The sequence below is a fragment of the Plecotus auritus genome (genome assembly GCF_963455305.1).
Source record: "Plecotus auritus genome assembly, chromosome: 5".
NCBI classification, from domain to species: domain Eukaryota; kingdom Metazoa; phylum Chordata; class Mammalia; order Chiroptera; family Vespertilionidae; genus Plecotus; species Plecotus auritus.
Window position 1 is genome coordinate 98,465,468 of NC_137776.1, and position 16,958 is coordinate 98,482,425.

Consider the following 16,958-nt stretch of genomic DNA (forward strand, 5'->3'; position numbering starts at 1 on the left):
GGCCCCTTGAGTGTGGCTCTTCCACAAAATACCACGGCCTGGGCGAGTCTATTTTGGAGAAGTGGCGTTAGAAGAAGTTTAAGTTTAAAAAATTTGGCTCTCAAAAGAAATTTCAATCGTTGTACTGTTGATATTTGGCTCTGTTGACTAATGAGTTTGCCGACCACTGGGTTAGCACATTGGGCCCGTATGCCCCATGCTTGCCGTGGGGCGTGATGAATTGAGGGCATGACTGTGTTGGAGGTCTTTGCCCATTAGAGTCGCCCAGTTGGGTTTCCTGTCAAGATGCTTAACTAGCACAGGCCAGACAGCTCCTAGGATGGCCTGGGAGACCTGCTGCCCTGCTTGCCAGTGAAATTAGTGAAAATGATAATAACACACAAGCAGTTAAAGTCTCTGGAAATGGTTCTAAGGGCAAACAAAACAAGAACAAAAATGCAACTTTTAAACCAACACGACAAAACTTGACCTGTCCAAAAGCAAAAAGGGTAATAAAGACAATCAGCACAAAGATCAATTGCATTTCTACATGCCAACAATGAATACATGGAAATCAAAAGGAAAAGCATAATATCAGTGCCAATCACTTGTAAAAAATCAGTAGAAATGAAGCCACTTTAAAATGGAGCAGAGCTGCCATCCTGGGGGAGCTGCCATCCTGGGGGAGCTGCCATCCTCGGGGAGCTGCCATCCTCGGGGAGCTGCCATCCTCGGGGAGCTGCCATCCTAGAGGAGCTGCCATCCTCGGGGAGCTGCCATCCTCGGGGAGCTGCCATCCTCGGGGAGCTGCCATCCTAGAGGAGCTGCCATCCTCGGGGAGCTGCCATCCTGGGGGAGCTGCCATCCTGGGGGAGCTGCCATCCTCGGGGAGCTGCCTTACACATCGTACTCTCAAACCTCTGGATGTGAAAGCAGGGCAAAGTGACCTGCGGGCTGGGCCCAGTAGCCTGGCCTCCAGAAGAACTGTGTGTAAGGATACCCAGAGAGCAGGTGTCATGAGCACCAGACTGAACACTAAGCACATTGTCTAGAACCAGCGTCACTGTGTTAGCTCGTCTGCACCAGAGGAAAGCCTCCTCCTAGGCATGGAGTTGTCCCTCTCATAGATGAACACCCTGGCCTTGGTCTCCTAATCAGAACACTGTTTGGGCTCTTGCCTGAATCAGTGCTTCCTGAATAGCTATTTTTTAAATCTCAAATAACTGTTGTTATGTCTCACTTTGGCCTTTTGTTTTTGGGTTAACAAATTCTAAAGAAAATGAAGTACTTCGCTATAAATTATAGAGACCTTGTACCAGAAATGAGTGATGAGAGATAAAATCCTGATAAAGGAAATGAAGGAAGACCTACATACGTGAAGAGTCATATTGGGAGACTCAACACAGAGAAGATGTCCATTTTCCTGACCCAGCATGGTTTTCTTGGTAGACATAGATAAGCTTAATATATATGGAAAGGACCCTGAATACCCAAAATACTTTAGAAAATAAGAATACATTAGGAAGGATCACTATCCAGTGTCATGGCTTATAATCTAGATCAGCAATCAAGGCTGTTATAGTATTGGTGGAGGGAGAGACACAAAACAGGGGATCCAAAAATAGCGCCCCCGGCCATGGCACCTGCTTTGACACAGGTGCCAAGGCAGCTCGATGGAGGGGGAGAGCTTCCCATACAGCGGCAGCCTCCACCCACCAGACATGCTCCTGGACCCAAGCCTTACACTGAAACTCAAAGTGGACTTAAGTATAAAACTGTAAAATGAAACAAGAAGAGAGTTAATGGAAATGATGGAATAAGATGGAAATAATCCTAAGTGTAATTAAATAAACATACCAATTAAGAGAGAGAACTCACAAAATAAAAACAAATCTGACAATATATTATCTATAGACAGCTTAAAAACAAAAAACACTGAAAGATTGGAAGTAAAGAATGCTAGAAATTCCATACAAGTAGAGAGACAGTGAAGACCATGATTTTAATAACTGATAAAATAGAAACCAAGGAAAAAAATATCATAAAGGACAAAGGTGGAGGTTAAATACTGATAAAATAATCATGTATAGAGATATAATCATCTATAATAATAAAAGCATTATATGCAAATCTCCTGAACAGCAGAACGACCATCCGGATGACCACGCTATGATACGCACTGGTGCCAGGCCAGCCAAGGTGGGTGTTATGTGATTGGTCGGGGCGGGGGGGCGCCATTGCCCCACGATTGCACCGCAGAGGGAGGCCCAGGCCACCCTGCGGGGTGATCAATTGGGGACTCTCTGGAACCGGGGAACTGGGGGTGTGTGGCGGCAGACACAGGCAGCGCCAGGTGGGAGGTGGGGCCACGAAGCCAGCAGCCAGGGCTGTGAAGTCAGCAGCCGGGGAAGGAAGGCCTACCCTTGCATGAATTTCATGCATCAGGCCTCTAGTTATAACATGTACCTCTAAAAACAGATTCAAAATATGTGAACCAGCAAGTGACAGAAGGGCAGGGAGAAATAAACAATTGTACTTGGAGATTTTAAAAAGCTCCCTCAGAAACCAATAAATTAAACAGGTTAAAAAATTAAGCAGGTATATAGAAGGTTTGAGCAATGAAATCATTTATGAAAGCAGGCTGGGCCAATGAAGCATCAATAACTTCCAGGGACTCAAAATGTGGTAGAGCCCAGGCGGCGGGGCTCAGTGGTTGGGTGTTGACCTATCAAACAGGAAGTCAGGGTTCAATTCCCAGTTAGGGCACAGGCCCAGGTTGCAGGCTCGATCCCCAGTGGGGGCATGCAGGAGGCAGCCGATCAATGATTCTCTCTCATTCATATTTCTTTTTTTAATATATTTTATTGATTTTTTACAGAGAGGAAGGGAGAGGGACAGAGAGTTAGAAACATCAATGAGAGAAACATCGATCAGCTGCCTCCTGCACACCCCCCACTGGGAATGTGCCTGCAACCAAGGTATAGTCCCTTGACCGGAATCGAACCTGGGACCTTTCAATCCGCAGGCCGATGCTCTATCCACTGAGCCAAACTGGTTAGGGCTCATCATTCATATTTCTACCTCTCTCTCCCTCTTCCTTCCACTCTGAAATCAATAAAAAAAATATTTTTAAAAACTACGTGATATAAACCATGTCCTCTCGCCAAAAGGCAGGAAAATAAAAATTAATAACAAAAAATAGTTTTTATATGTTCTCAAATTAACATAATGAAAAATCATAAGAGGAATTAAGAAACAGCAAGAACTGAGTGTTAAATTGTGGGCATAGAACAATGCATCAAGAGAAATTATATCTTTAAATACACTAATCAAAAACCAAAAAAAGTTAAAAGCAACTGCGTATTAATCAGGGTTCTCCAGAAAAACAGGATCAACAGCATCTATGTATATGTATATGTGTATGTATATGTATAACTATAACTATATATCTATATCTATATCATTTATCTATCTATATCACACACACACACACACACACACACACACACACACACACGATTTATGTTAAGGAATTAGCTCATGCAATTGGGGGGTTTGGCCAGTCCAAGATCTGATGGGATAGATTTATAGGCTGTAGACTCAAGGAAGAATTATGGTTTGAGTCCAAGGCCATCTGTTGGTGGAATTCTGCTGGGACTGACCAGCAGATCCTGAGCGACAGATGAATGATTACTCTGACACACGTTTCTGTGAAAGAGAGGGCTAAGGGACTTGCTGGCTATAGGAACCAAACAGCCCTGTTCGCCTGCCTCCTTAGGCTTTTATTGTCACGACAGCTTGAACTAAAATTAGCCTCTAGACACAATCAGCAGGGTAAGCATCCTTGAGAAAGCACATGCTTCTACAAGGTCGGGTCTAAAGACTAAACATAGAGATTCCAGCAAAACACCCGGGGGCTCAGACTTGTTTGGAAAAGTCAAGGCAGGGGCGGCCACCTTCGGCAAGGTCCCCGCAGAGGCCCCTGGCCTTTCAGAGAATCCTCCTTACAGACTTTTCAACCAAGTCCCATGCTCCCCATAGAATTCCTTCTTGCTCAGGGGAGGTCAGGTTCTGTTCTCTTCAAGTCTTCAACTTATTGCCTAAGGCCCGTCCACATTATGGAGGAGGGTCATCTGCTTTGCTCAGTCTACCAATTGAAGTGTCAATTTCATCCAAAAATGCCCTCACAGCAAACATCCAGAGCAGTGCCTGGCCCAGTTTGGCACTGTGGCCCAGCTGCCAAGTTGCTGCATAAAATGAACCATCACAAAGCGTTATGGGTTGAACTGAATTCCCTCCCCCCAAGTTTATATGTTAGAGTCCTAACACCTAGGACCTCAGAAGTGACCTTATTTGGAAATAGGGTCATAGCAGATGTAATTAGTTAAGATGAGCTAATACAGGAGCAGGGTGAGCCTCTGATATGACTGGTGTTCTTATAAAAAGGGAAATTTGAACATAGACGCACCGTGAGTGGAGATGTGAACACACAGGGAGAATGCCTGGCAGGCAAAGGATCAGGACTAGGTGGCTAAGTCCCAGGGGAGGCCAAGAGGGCCCAGGGATGAGACATCTGGTGGCCAGGGCTGGGGCCAGGGCCAGGGCCTTGGCGAGGGCAGGGGAGTGCAGTACTGAACTCCTTCGCTGCTGTGGAGCCCGGCTCAGGCTTCTCAACAGCAGCCGGAGGGAAAGGCAGACGCTCCCTTTTGATGAAGAGGAAGAGGTCCAGAGTGGCCCTGAGACATCCCCACTGGGGGAGTCCTTGTGGGGGTGGGGGAGGCTCTGAAGTTCCTGCTCTGTCCTCTGTCGGTGAGTGAGAGGAGTCATGTCCAGCAGGGCAGTGTCAATATTTGGGATGGTTCAATCATTAGCCAACGTCAGCCTGTCCTAGGTGCTGGGCAAGGCTGGTCCTGGCTGCAGCCTGAGGGGGCCAGCTCTCTGAGCCCCACCCTGACTGCCTACTGGGGGCCCCCTGGGTCTTCGCCAGAACTGGATGTGGAGGGCGGCAGGTGGCAGCCCCTGCCCTCTCTGCTCAAAGTTCCCCACAGGAGGGGGTTTCTTGCCTATTAAGGTGCCGGCTGAACAAGTAAGCACTAAGGCCCTAAAACAGTGGGGAAATGAGTTTTAAAAGAATCTGCCAAGAAAAAAAAAAAAAAAGCATTGGAACTAATCATCAATGAAAGTCAGAATTTTGATGGACTTTACTGCACTTATTTTTTTAAATTTCTTAAGTATATTTTTATTGATTTCAGAGAGGAATGGAGAGGGGGAGAGAGCAACATCAATGATGAGTCACTGATCAGCTGCCTCCTGTATTTTCCACACGGGGGATCAAGCCTGCAACCCCGGCATGTGCCCTGACCGGGAATTGAATCATGACCCCTGGTTCCTAGGTTGATGCTCAACCACTGAGCCACGCTGGCTGGGCTTTACTGCACTTATTTTGCGGTTTAGCAATATTTTTATTTTAGATTATATATGTGGGCAAGGGGAGCACACAAAAATCTCTCTAGTGCTCCGCTCACCTGGACCTGTGCGAAGGGCCCATGATGAGCTTTGCTGGATTTAATCCTTCAAGCCGGCTGAGACACAGGCTGCTAGTCCCCCATTTACCCAGACAAGAAAACGGAGCCTCCAAGAGGGGCGGGTGTGGATAGATTGAGGGTCTGCCTCCAGGGGAGGACCCTTAGTTAATGCGGGTCGGGGGAGACCTCAGCAGGGAGTCACTGGGCAGGTGGGGTTAGGGGCAGGGTCCCCAGTTGGGGCAGAGGCTGGAGCTGCAAGGGGCCAACCCTGGGAACACAGGATCTTAATGGCTGGCAGGTGCCCGCTGTGGGGTCCGCACAGACAGAGTTCCGGTCCTATTTCCAAGTGAGGCCTCAGAGAGGGACCCCGCCTGTGTGCTGGAACTGGGGACTCATAGCCTAACTTGGCTCTAGAGACTCTGGGTTGTTTGGGGGCCTGTCGTCTGGGAGGCAAGAAGAGCCAGGCCCACAGCACGTTGGTGGTGGAGCGAGGACTAAACCCCAGGTTCCCTGCCCCTGCCCACCACCCTGCACCGGAGCACCAGGGCCAGAGTGCGGCAGGGAGTCCCAGGACCCCTCCTTAGGGAGGACCGAGCAGCACAGGTTGTAAAAAATCAAAGCTGCGCGTGTAAGTGGCTAAACAGTCAAATGGTACAGAGGGGTCACAGTGCCACCCTCCCCCGCTTATCCCCTCCTTTCTCTCTATGCTGACTTAAGCAGTTTCTATTGATTTTCCTTCAAGTTCACTAATTCTGTCTTCTCCTCGCTTCAATCCCTGTGAAACCTTACAATACATGATCAACTTCAGATATCAAAATTTTAAGTTCTATAGTGTCCATATGATTTTTCTTTACTTATTCCATTTCTTTGTGAACACTCTCCATCTTTTTACCCATTTTGCCCATTTTTCTTCTATCTTTTTTTGTTTTGCTTTGTTAATCCTCACCCAAGGATATTTTTTCCATTCATTTTTTTCTATAGATTTTTATTTTATTTATTTTTAAAAATCTTTATTGATGAAAGTATTACACAGATTCTCCTTTTTCCCATTAACCTCCTCTAGCCTGCTCCCTCCCGCTCTCTCCCCAACCCCCAGCCCCAGGCCCTAACCACCCCACTGTCTGTGTCCATATATGCATACGAGTTCATTGGTTGATCTCTTCCCCCCTCCCTCCCCTGCCTTCCCTTTGAGGTTCAACAGTCTGTTAACGCTTCTATGATTCAAGGTCTATTTTTGATCATCAGTTTATTTGGTTCATTAAATTCCACATATGAGTGAGATCATGTGATACTTATGAGTGAGATAATGTGATACTTATGAGTGAGATCATGTGATACACAGACTGGCTTATTTCGCTCCTCACAATATTCTTCAGGTTCATCCATGCTGTTGCAATGGTAAGAGTTCCTTCTTTTTTATTGCCGCAGAGTATTCCATTGTGTAAATGTACCATAGTTTTTTTATCCACTCATCTGCTGATGGGCACTTACACTGTTTCCAAATCTTAGCTATTGTAAAATGCGCTGCTATGAACATAGGGGTGCATATATTCTTTCAGTTTGGTGTTTCTGGTTTATTTGGATATATTCCTAGAAGTGGGATGATTGGTTCAAATGGGAGTTCCATTTTTAGTTTTTTGAGGAAACTCGATACTGTTTTCCACAGTGGCTGTCCCAGTCTGCATTCCCACCAGCAGTGTACTAGGATTCCGTTTCCTCCACATCCTTGCCAGCACTTGTCGTTTGTTGATGATAGCCATTCTGACAGGTGTGATATGGTACCTCATTGTCATTTTGATTTGCATTTCTCAGATGATTAGTGACTTGAAGCATTTTTTCATATGTCTCGTGGCCATCTGTATGTCCACTTTAGAGAAGTGTCTATTTAGGTCCTTTGCCCATTTTTTAATTGGATTGTTTACCTTCCTTTTGTTAAGTTGTATGAGTTCCCTATATATGTTGGAGATTAACCCCTTATCAGATATATCTCTGGCAAATACGTTCTCCCACACAGTGGGATTTCTTGTTGTTTTGTTGATGGTTTCTTTTGCTGTGCAGAAGCTTTTTATTTTGATGTAGTCCTATTTGTTTATTTTCTCCTTAGTTTCCATTGCCCTAGGAAACGTATTGTTAAACATATTGCTACAAGAAATGTCTGAGATTTTGGTTTCTTCTAGGACTTTTATGATTTCACATCTTACATTTAAGTCTTTTATCCATTTTGAGTTTATTTTTGTGTATGGTGCTCTAGTTTCATTTTTTTTGCATATACCTTTCCAATTTTCCCAGCACCATTTATTGAAGAGACTGTCTTGACTCCATTGTATGCTCTTGCCTCCTTTGTCAAATATTAATTGAGCATAATGGCTTGGATTGATTTCTGGGTTCTCTGTTCTGTTCCATTGATGTATATGCCTGTTATTGTGCCAGTACCATGCTGTTTTGAGCAGTGACTTTGTAGTATAACTTGATATCTGGTATTGTGATTCCTCTAACTTTGTTCTTCTTTCTCAAGATTGCTGTGGATATTCAGGGTCTTTTTTGGTTCCATATAAATTTTTGGAGTGTTTGTTCTAGGTCTGTGAAATGTGCCATTGGTATTTTAATAGGGATTGCTCTGAATCTATAGATTGCTTCAGATAGTATGGACATTTTAATGATGTTGATTCTACCAATCCATGAACATGGTATATTCTTCCACTTGTTTATGTCTTCCTCTATCTCTTTTTTCTATGTCTTGTAGTTTTCAGAGTACAGGTTTTTTACCTCCTTAGTTAAGTTTATTCCTAAGTATCTTAATTTTTTTGTAGCAATGTTAAATGGGATTTTTAGTTTCACTTTCTGAGAGTTCACTATTGGTGTATAAAAATGCTATGGATTTTTGAGTGTTAATTTTGTATCCTGCTATGTTTCCAAATTCATTTATTAATTCTAGTCATTTTTGATGGAGTCTTTAGGGTTTTCTATGTACAGTATAATGTCATCTGTGAATAATGAACGTTTTACTTCCTCCTTTCCAATTTGGATGCCTTTTATTTCTTCTTCTTGTGTGATCCCTATGGCCAGGACTTCCAGAACTACGTTGAACAGGAGTGGTGAAAGATGGCATCCCTGTCTTGTTCCTGTTCTTAGGGGAAATGGTTTTAGTTTTTGCCCATTGAGCATGATGTTGACTGTAAGTTTGTCATATATGGCCTTTATTATGTTGAGGTATGATCACTCTATTCCAACTTTGCTGAGAGTTTTTATTAAGAAAAAAAAGGGTGCTGAATTTTGTCAAATACTTTTTTGGCATCAATTGATATGATCATGTGATTTTTGTCTTGCAATCTGTATCACATTTATTGATTTGCAAATATTGTACCAGTCTTGCATCCCCAGAATAAATCCCACTTGGTCATGATGTATGATCTTTTTAATATATTGCTGGATCTGATTTGCTAAAATTTTGTTGAGGATTTTAGCCTCTATGTTCATCAGGGATATTGGCCTGTAGTTCTCTTTCTTTGTCCTGTCTTTATCTGGTTTTGGAATTAGAGTAATGCATACCTCATAGAAAGACTTTGGAAGTGTTCCTTCCTCTTGAATTTCTTTGGAATAGTTTGAGGAGTATAGGTGTTAGTTCTTCTTTGAATATTTGGTAAAACTACCCTGTGAATCTGTCTAGATCAGGGCATTTGTTTGCTAGGAGTTTTTTGATTACTGCTTCAATTTCCTCAGTAGTTATTGGCCTATTCAGGTATCTGATTCTTCCTGATTGAGTTTTGGAAGGTCGTATTTTTCTAGTAATATGTCCATTTTGTCCAGGTTGACCTGTTTGTTGTGATAAAGTTGTTCATAGTATTTTTTCCACACTTTTCTGTGGGGTCAGTTATTACTTAACTTCTTTCATTTCTGATTTTGTTTATTTGGGTCCTCTCCATTTTCTGGTGAGTCTGGCTAGAGGTTCATCAATCTTGTTTATCCTTTTGAGGAACCAGCTCTTGGTTTTATTGATCTTTTGTATTGTTTTTTTTGGTCTCTATTTCATTTATCTCCACTCTGATCTTTATTCTTTCTTTCCTTCCACGTGTTGTGGGCTTTTCTTGTTGTTCTCTTTCTAATTCTAATTAAGTTGTAATGTTAGATAATTTATTGCCAGTTTTGTTACTTTGTGTGTTTTTTTTTGTTTGTTTGTTTTTGAGGTAGGCCTGTAATGCTATGAACTTCCCTCTCCAGACTGCTTTCACTGTGTCCCATAGATTTTGGATTGTTCTTCATATTCATTTATTTCTAGGATGCTTTTTATTTCTTCTTTGATCTCTTTGGTAACCCATTCATTGCTTAATAGCATGCTATTTAGCCTCCATGTATTTGATTGTTTTTGAGCATTTTTATTATAGCTGATTTCTAATTTCATGCCATTATGGTCCAAGAAGATGCTTCATATGATTTCCATCTTCTTTTTTAAAAAAATATATATTTAATTGATTTTTTACAGAGAGGAAGGGAGAGGGAGAGAGAGTCAGAAACATCAATGAGAGAGAAACATCAATCAGCTTCCCTTGACCGGAATCAAACCTGGGACCCTTGAGTCCGCAGGCCGATGCTCTATCCACTGAGCCAAACTGGTCAGGGCTTTCCATCTTCTTAAATTTCTAGAGACTTAGCTTGTGTCCTAACATGTGGTCTATCTTTGAAAATGTGCACATGAAAAGAATGTATATTCAGGTGCTTTGGGGTGAAGTGTTCTGAGGATGTCAATTAGTTCCATCTGTTCTACAGTGTCATTTAGGATTGTTGTTTCCTTGTTGATTTTTTGTCTAGAAGATTTATCCAGTGATGTCAGTGGGGTATTAAAGTTCCCTACTATGACTGTATTGTTGTTGATCTCTCCCTTGATATCCTCCAGAATTTAAAAAAATATATATATATATTTAGATGCTCCTGTATTGGGTGCATATATGTTTACCAGAGTTATATCCTCTTGTTGTATTAATCCCTTTAGTATTATGACATGGCCTTCCTTATCTCTTGTTATGGCTTTCACTTTAAGGTCTATTTTGTCAGATATAAGTATTGCTACCCTAGCTTTTTTTCCCCCCATCCCTTCACTTTCAGTCTGTGTGAATCCTTTGCTTTAAGGTGGGTCTCTTGTAGATGACATATATATGGGTCATGTTTTCTACCCATTCAGCTACCCTATGTATTTTGATCAGAGCATTTAAGTGATTTACATTTAAAGTTATTATTGATAGGTACTTGTTGGCTGTCATTTTTAAAAATATATATTTTATTGATTTTTTACAGAGAGGAAGGGAGAGGGATAGAGAGTTAGAAACATCAGTGAGAGAGAAACGTTGATCAGCTGTTTCCTGCACACACCCCACTGGGGATTTACCCGCAACCAAGGTACATGCCCTTGACTGGAATCGAACCTGGGACCCCTCAGTCCGCAGTCCGATGCTCCATTCCCTTTCTATTTCTTCTTTTTACAAGAGTCCCTTTAGCATTTCTTGCATTGCTGGTTTGGTGGTAATAGTTTGTTTGTTTGTTTTTGTCTGCAAAGCTCCTGATTTCACCTTCAATTTTGAATGATATCCTTGCTGGATAGAGTATTCTTGGATTCAGTCCCTTACTTTTCATCACTTTGTATACTTCATTTCATTTCCTTCTGGCCTGATGTGTTTCTGTTGATAAATCTGTTGATAGTTTAATGGGAGCTCCTTTGTAGTTAACTTTCTGTCTCTCTTTGGAAGCCTTTAAGATTCTTTGTGGTTGATGTTTGCCAATTAATGATGATATGTCTTGGTGTGGGTCTTTTTGGGTTCATCTTGATTGGGACTCTGTGCTTCTTGGACTTGTGTGACTTTTTTCTTCCCAAAGTCAGGGAAGTTTTCTGTCATTTTTTCAAACAGGTTTTCTATTCCTTGCTCAGCTTCCTCTCCTTCTAGCACCCCTATTATGCGAATATTGTTTCATTTCATGTTGTCCCAAAGCTCCCTTAGACTCTCTGGCTTTTTAATTTTTTTTTCCAATTGCTGCTCTGCTTGGGTATTTTTTTTCTACCTTGTCTTCTAACTCACTGATTCAATCCTCAGCTTCTTCTACTGTTGAAAGCTTCCAGGATGTTCTTTATTGCAGCTATGTAATTCTTCCTTTCCTCTTGATTCTTACTCATGTTGATGTATTTCTCATTCAGCTTGTATAATTCTCATTGAGTTGCATGTATTTCTCATCCAGATGTTTGAACATCCTTATAACCATTACTCTGCGTTCTTCCTCTGACAAATTACTTGCCTCCATTTCATTTAGTTCCTTTTCTGATGATTCCTCCTTTACTTTCATTTGGGGATTTTTTTGTCTCCCCATTTTTGCTGTTTCTTTGTAATGGTTTCTATTAGATCAAACTGCTATGCCACTCAGATTTTTTGGGTTGGTCTTGTGTACTAGATGTCTTGTGGGATCCAGTGGTGCAGGTCTCCTGGGCTGAATGTTCTGGGGAGAACCCCTAATTGAGATATTTGAGTTCTCCTGATGTAGTTGGGTCTTGAAAATTCTTGTCTATTTGTGGATGGAGTCTCCTCTCAGGGTGTCTGATTATGTGGCTCACTCCCTACCACATCATGCCAGTTGTTGTGGAGGTGCTGACCGAACAGCACAAGATACAACACAAGACTCACCACAAAAGGAACAGAACACAAATGTACTCAAGATACCTATAACCCCAATAGAAGTGACCACCAGAGAAGAGAGAATTAGGAAAGAGAAAAGAGAGCAAGAATTATAGAGGGGGACAAAAGAAAGAAAGAATATAGGGAGAAAACACAATAAAACAAACAAATAGACCAAAAAGCACAAACAAAACACACCCAGAAAAGGGGGGTGGCAGAATCTGTAGATGCAGATCTTAAATAAGGAAAATAAGGTTAGGAGATGACAAAATGGCAGTGGAATAGATGGACGTGTCCCAAGCCTTGTCCCGGAGCAAATAGAATGAGCAGCTGAAAGAATAACATCCAACCCAAATTGGCAAAGGAGACTCAGCTGGTGAGACAATTTGGGAAGGGCAGAGGATCCCTGGAAAAAGGTAAAATCAAGGATCTGGGCAGGAGAGTCTGCCAGACCTCTGAGCCCAGAGGGTCACAGGGAATCCGCACAGCACCAAGCCATGTCCCTGGGGACAGGCACAGCATCTGACTGTGGAAAGAAGGTCCACAGGACTGCTGGAGGCAGGGGATTCTAGATCTGGGTCCACAGTCATGAAAGACTGAGCCCAGAGGGGGCAGCCTGAAGGGCTGAACAGACCACACAGTGCCGGCAGGAAAGGAGCTTGCAGAGGCACAGTCTTTCCCCTCTCTGTGGCCTGAGCTTTTCTTCACTGAACCTAGTTCATAGTACCTTTCGGATATAGACACTTACCTGTGGCTGAGGTGCGGGAGAAGGTGCAGACTTGTGGAGTCTGGGGAGAGGCTGGGGAGAGTAGGGGTCCAGGAGAAGTGGCAGGGAGTCTGGTGCTGAGTCATACCTGAGCCGGGGACCTGGGCAGCTATTTTGTCCTGAAGAGATAGCCCCTCCCTCTAGTCTCCAGGCAACCAATACAGCCACACCCAGATTTCACCCTGAATGGTAAAAAGGATTAAAAAAAAATCTGAATAGTCCTTGAGAGTCCACAGGGACTGGCCTAAAGAGAGGCCTTCAGTCCCAGAAACAGGAAACTGAGAAACTGCAGACAATACAGAAGACTGGGTTCTTAAGCCAGCCAAATGAACAACACTTCACCTTTTCATTTTTATTTTTTTATTATTATTTTGTTATCTCTTTTTTTTCTCTTTTTTCTTTGTTTTCCTTTTTTTGTTTGTTGCTTTATTTTCTATTTTTTTTCGCATTATTTTCCCATCACTCTATTTTATTTTTATTTGCTATTTTTATACCATTTTTTAAATCAATTTTTTTGTAAATTTATTATTAGTATCATTATTTTCTTCCCGTTCTCTTTCTTCTTATCCACGAATCCCCTTTCTACTTCCTCTATACTGAATTGAGGTCCTCCCCATATTCATCCAATTCTTAATCTTATTTTCTGTATATAAGCTCAGCCTCTATAGATTCCTCCCCCACCCTCTTTGCTGGGTGTTTGGTATTTGTATTTTTTTGGTTTATCTATTGGTTCTGTGGTATTTTCTCCATATATATATATATATATATATATATATATATATATATATATTCTTTTTCTTCCTTTGTCTTTTCTCTCTTATCTTTTTTTTTCTCTTTTCGATATCATTTGGGCTCTCTTTTCTCTCCCCTAATTCTCTTTTCTCAGGTGGTCACTTATATTGGGGTTATCGGTGTCGTGAGTACATTCATGCTTTGTTCCCTTTGTGTCACATCTTGTTGAGGTGAATTTTCCTTTGTCTTTTCTCTCTTATCTTTTTTTTCTCTTTTCGATATCATTTGGGCTCTCTTTTCTCTCCCCTAATTCTCTTTTCTCAGGTGGTCACTTATATTGGGGTTATCGGTGTCGTGAGTACATTCATGCTTTGTTCTCTTTGTGTCACGTCTTGTTGAGGTGAATTTTATCCTGTCTGGCCAATGTGCTAGAGAGTGAGCCACACAACCAGACACATGGAGAGGAAACTCCATCCACAAACGGGTCAATAACACCCCAGACCCAACCACAGAGGCAGGAAGAAGGTGGCAGTGAGAGAGAGTGTGAGGGAGGGAGGGAGCAAAAGAGGAGTGTGTGGTCGTGTGGTGTGTGTGTGTGCATGTGAGTAAGGCACAGTTAGATCCTGCAGGACCTTCTGGGGCAGGCTAACCGGGCTCGCCTAACTAGGCAGCTTCTGCTACCATTGCAAACAGTACCAGGAGGCCGGCTTGTCCTCAGAAGCCTAGCCTTTTTGAAGGATAGAGCTGCTGTGACTGGGACCCCAGACTCACCTCCACTCAGAGTGCCCTCAGATAACACCTGGGACTCTACATCCACCCCTGCCAGGGACCTGCTACCTCGGCTGTGGTCCCATGGTCACCAAGTCTCCAGCCACCCCGGGTGCAGGCTCCTGTAAGTTCTAAAGCGCACTCCCCTCTGACTGGCACAATGCTTTATCCCAGGCCACTGTGACCACACAAGCAGCAGACACGTGAGCAGCCTGCTCCTGTCCAAAAAGCAGCAGCCCCGCGAGCAGCCTGTCCCAGGCCTAAGAGCAGCAGCCTCACGTGGCCTGCCCCTGTCCAAGGAGCAGCAGCTGCACGAGCAGCCCACCCACGACTGAGGAGCAGCAGCCCCATGCAGCCCGGCCCCGTCCATGGAGCAGTAGCTGTGTGAGTGGTCCACTCCCCCATCCAAGGAGCAGCAACCATGTGAGCAGCCCGCCCTGTCCAAGGAGCAGCAGCCACACAAGCAGCCTTCCCACGACTGAGGAGCAGCAGCCCTGCACAGCCCACCCCCGTCCGAGGAGCAGCAGCTGCATGAGCAACCTGCCCCCATTCGAGGAGCAGCAGCTGCGTGAGCAACCTGCCCCCATCCAAGGAACAGCAGCTGTGTGAGCAGTCTGCCCCTGTTAAAGGAACAACAGCTCTGCAAGCAGCCCACCCCTATTTGAGGAGCAGCAGCTGCCCGAGCAGCCCGCCCTGGTCCAAGGAGCAGCAGTCACACGAGCAGAACATCCACATCCAAGGAGCAGCAGCCCTGTGCAGCCCACACTGGTCCAAGGAGCAGCAGTCACACGAGCAGAACACCCACATCCGAGGAGCAGCAGCCCTGTGCAGCCCACACTGGTCCAAGAAGCAGCAGCCACATGCAGCCTGCACCTGTCCAACGAGCAGCAGCTGGGTGAGTGGCCCGCCTTCATCTGAGGAACAGCAGCCACGCAAGCAGCCCGTCCCCCATCTGAGGAGCAGCAGCCACACGAGCAGACTGCCCCCATCTGAGGAACAGCAGCTGCATGAGCAGCCCGCACCCGTACGAGGAGCAGCAGCCCTGCAAGCAACCTGCCCCAGTCCAAGGAGCAGCAGCCTACCCCATCTGAGGAACAGCAGCAGCACGCAGCCAGCCCCCATCCAAGGAGCAGCAGCCACATGAGCAGTCTGCCCCCATCCAAGGAGCAGCAGGCACGTGAGCAGCCCACCCCCATCTGAGGAACAGAAGCTGTGTGAGCAGCCTCTCCCCACCAGCCAGAGGAGCCACCACTACTGTGAACAGCACCCACCAGAGGAGCTGGTATAAAAAGAAGAAATAAAAAGGTAAGAAAGAACACAAGCACAAAAAATAAAAATGGCTAAAAACAAGTACCTTTCAATAATAACTTTAAATGTAAATGAACTAAATGCTCCAATCAAAATACATTGAGTGGCTGAATGGATAGAAAATATGACCCATATATATGCTGTCTACAAGAGACCCACCTCAGAACAAGGGACTCAAACAGACTGAAAGTAAAGGGATGAAAAAATAACTTTCAGGCAAATGGAAATGGAAAAAAAAAAAAAAAGCTGAGGTAGCTATACTTATATCTGACAAAATAGACCTCAAAGTGAAGGTCAAAACAAGCGATAAGGAAGGCCACTTCACAATAATAAAGGGATTGATACAACAAGAGGATATAACCCTGATAAACATATATGCACCCAATGCAGGTGCACCCAAATACAAAAAAACTTCTGGAAGATATCAAGAGAGAGATAGACAACAATACAATCATAGTAGGGGACTTTAACACACCACTGACATCACTGGATAAATCCTCTAGACAAAAAATCAGCAAAGAAACAGCGATCCTAAATGACTCACTAGATCAGATGGACTTAATTGACATCTTCAGAACATTTCACCCCAAAGCCACGGAATATATGTTCTTCTCAAGTGCACATGGGACATTTTCAAAAATAGACCACATATTGGGTCACAAACTCTCCCCAAATTCAAGAAGATTGAAATCATATCAAGCATCTTCTTACACCACAATGGCATAATATTAGAAATAAACTACAATAAAAACAATCCAAAAAAGTCAAACACTTGGAAGCTGAATAGCATGCTATTAAACAATGATTGGATTACCAAAGAGATCAAAGAAGAAATTAAAAATAGCCTGGAAACTAATGACAATAAAAACACAACAATCCAAAATCTATGGGACACAATGAAAGCAGTCCTGAGAGAGAAGTTTATAGCTCTACAGGCCTACCTCAAAACAAACAAACAAACAAACAAACAAACAAACAAAAAAACACACAAAAAAACAAGAAAAAATGGTAGTAAATCATCTAACTCTATAACTCAAAGAATTAGAAAGACAGCAACAAGAAGAGTCCAGAGTGAGCAGAAGGAAGGAGATAATAAAGATCAGGGCAGAAATAAATGGCATAGAGACCAATAAATAAATAAAAATATAAAAGATCAATGAAACCAAGAGCTGGCTCTTTGAAAGGATAAACAAGATTGATGAACCTCTAGCCAGCCTCACCAAGAAG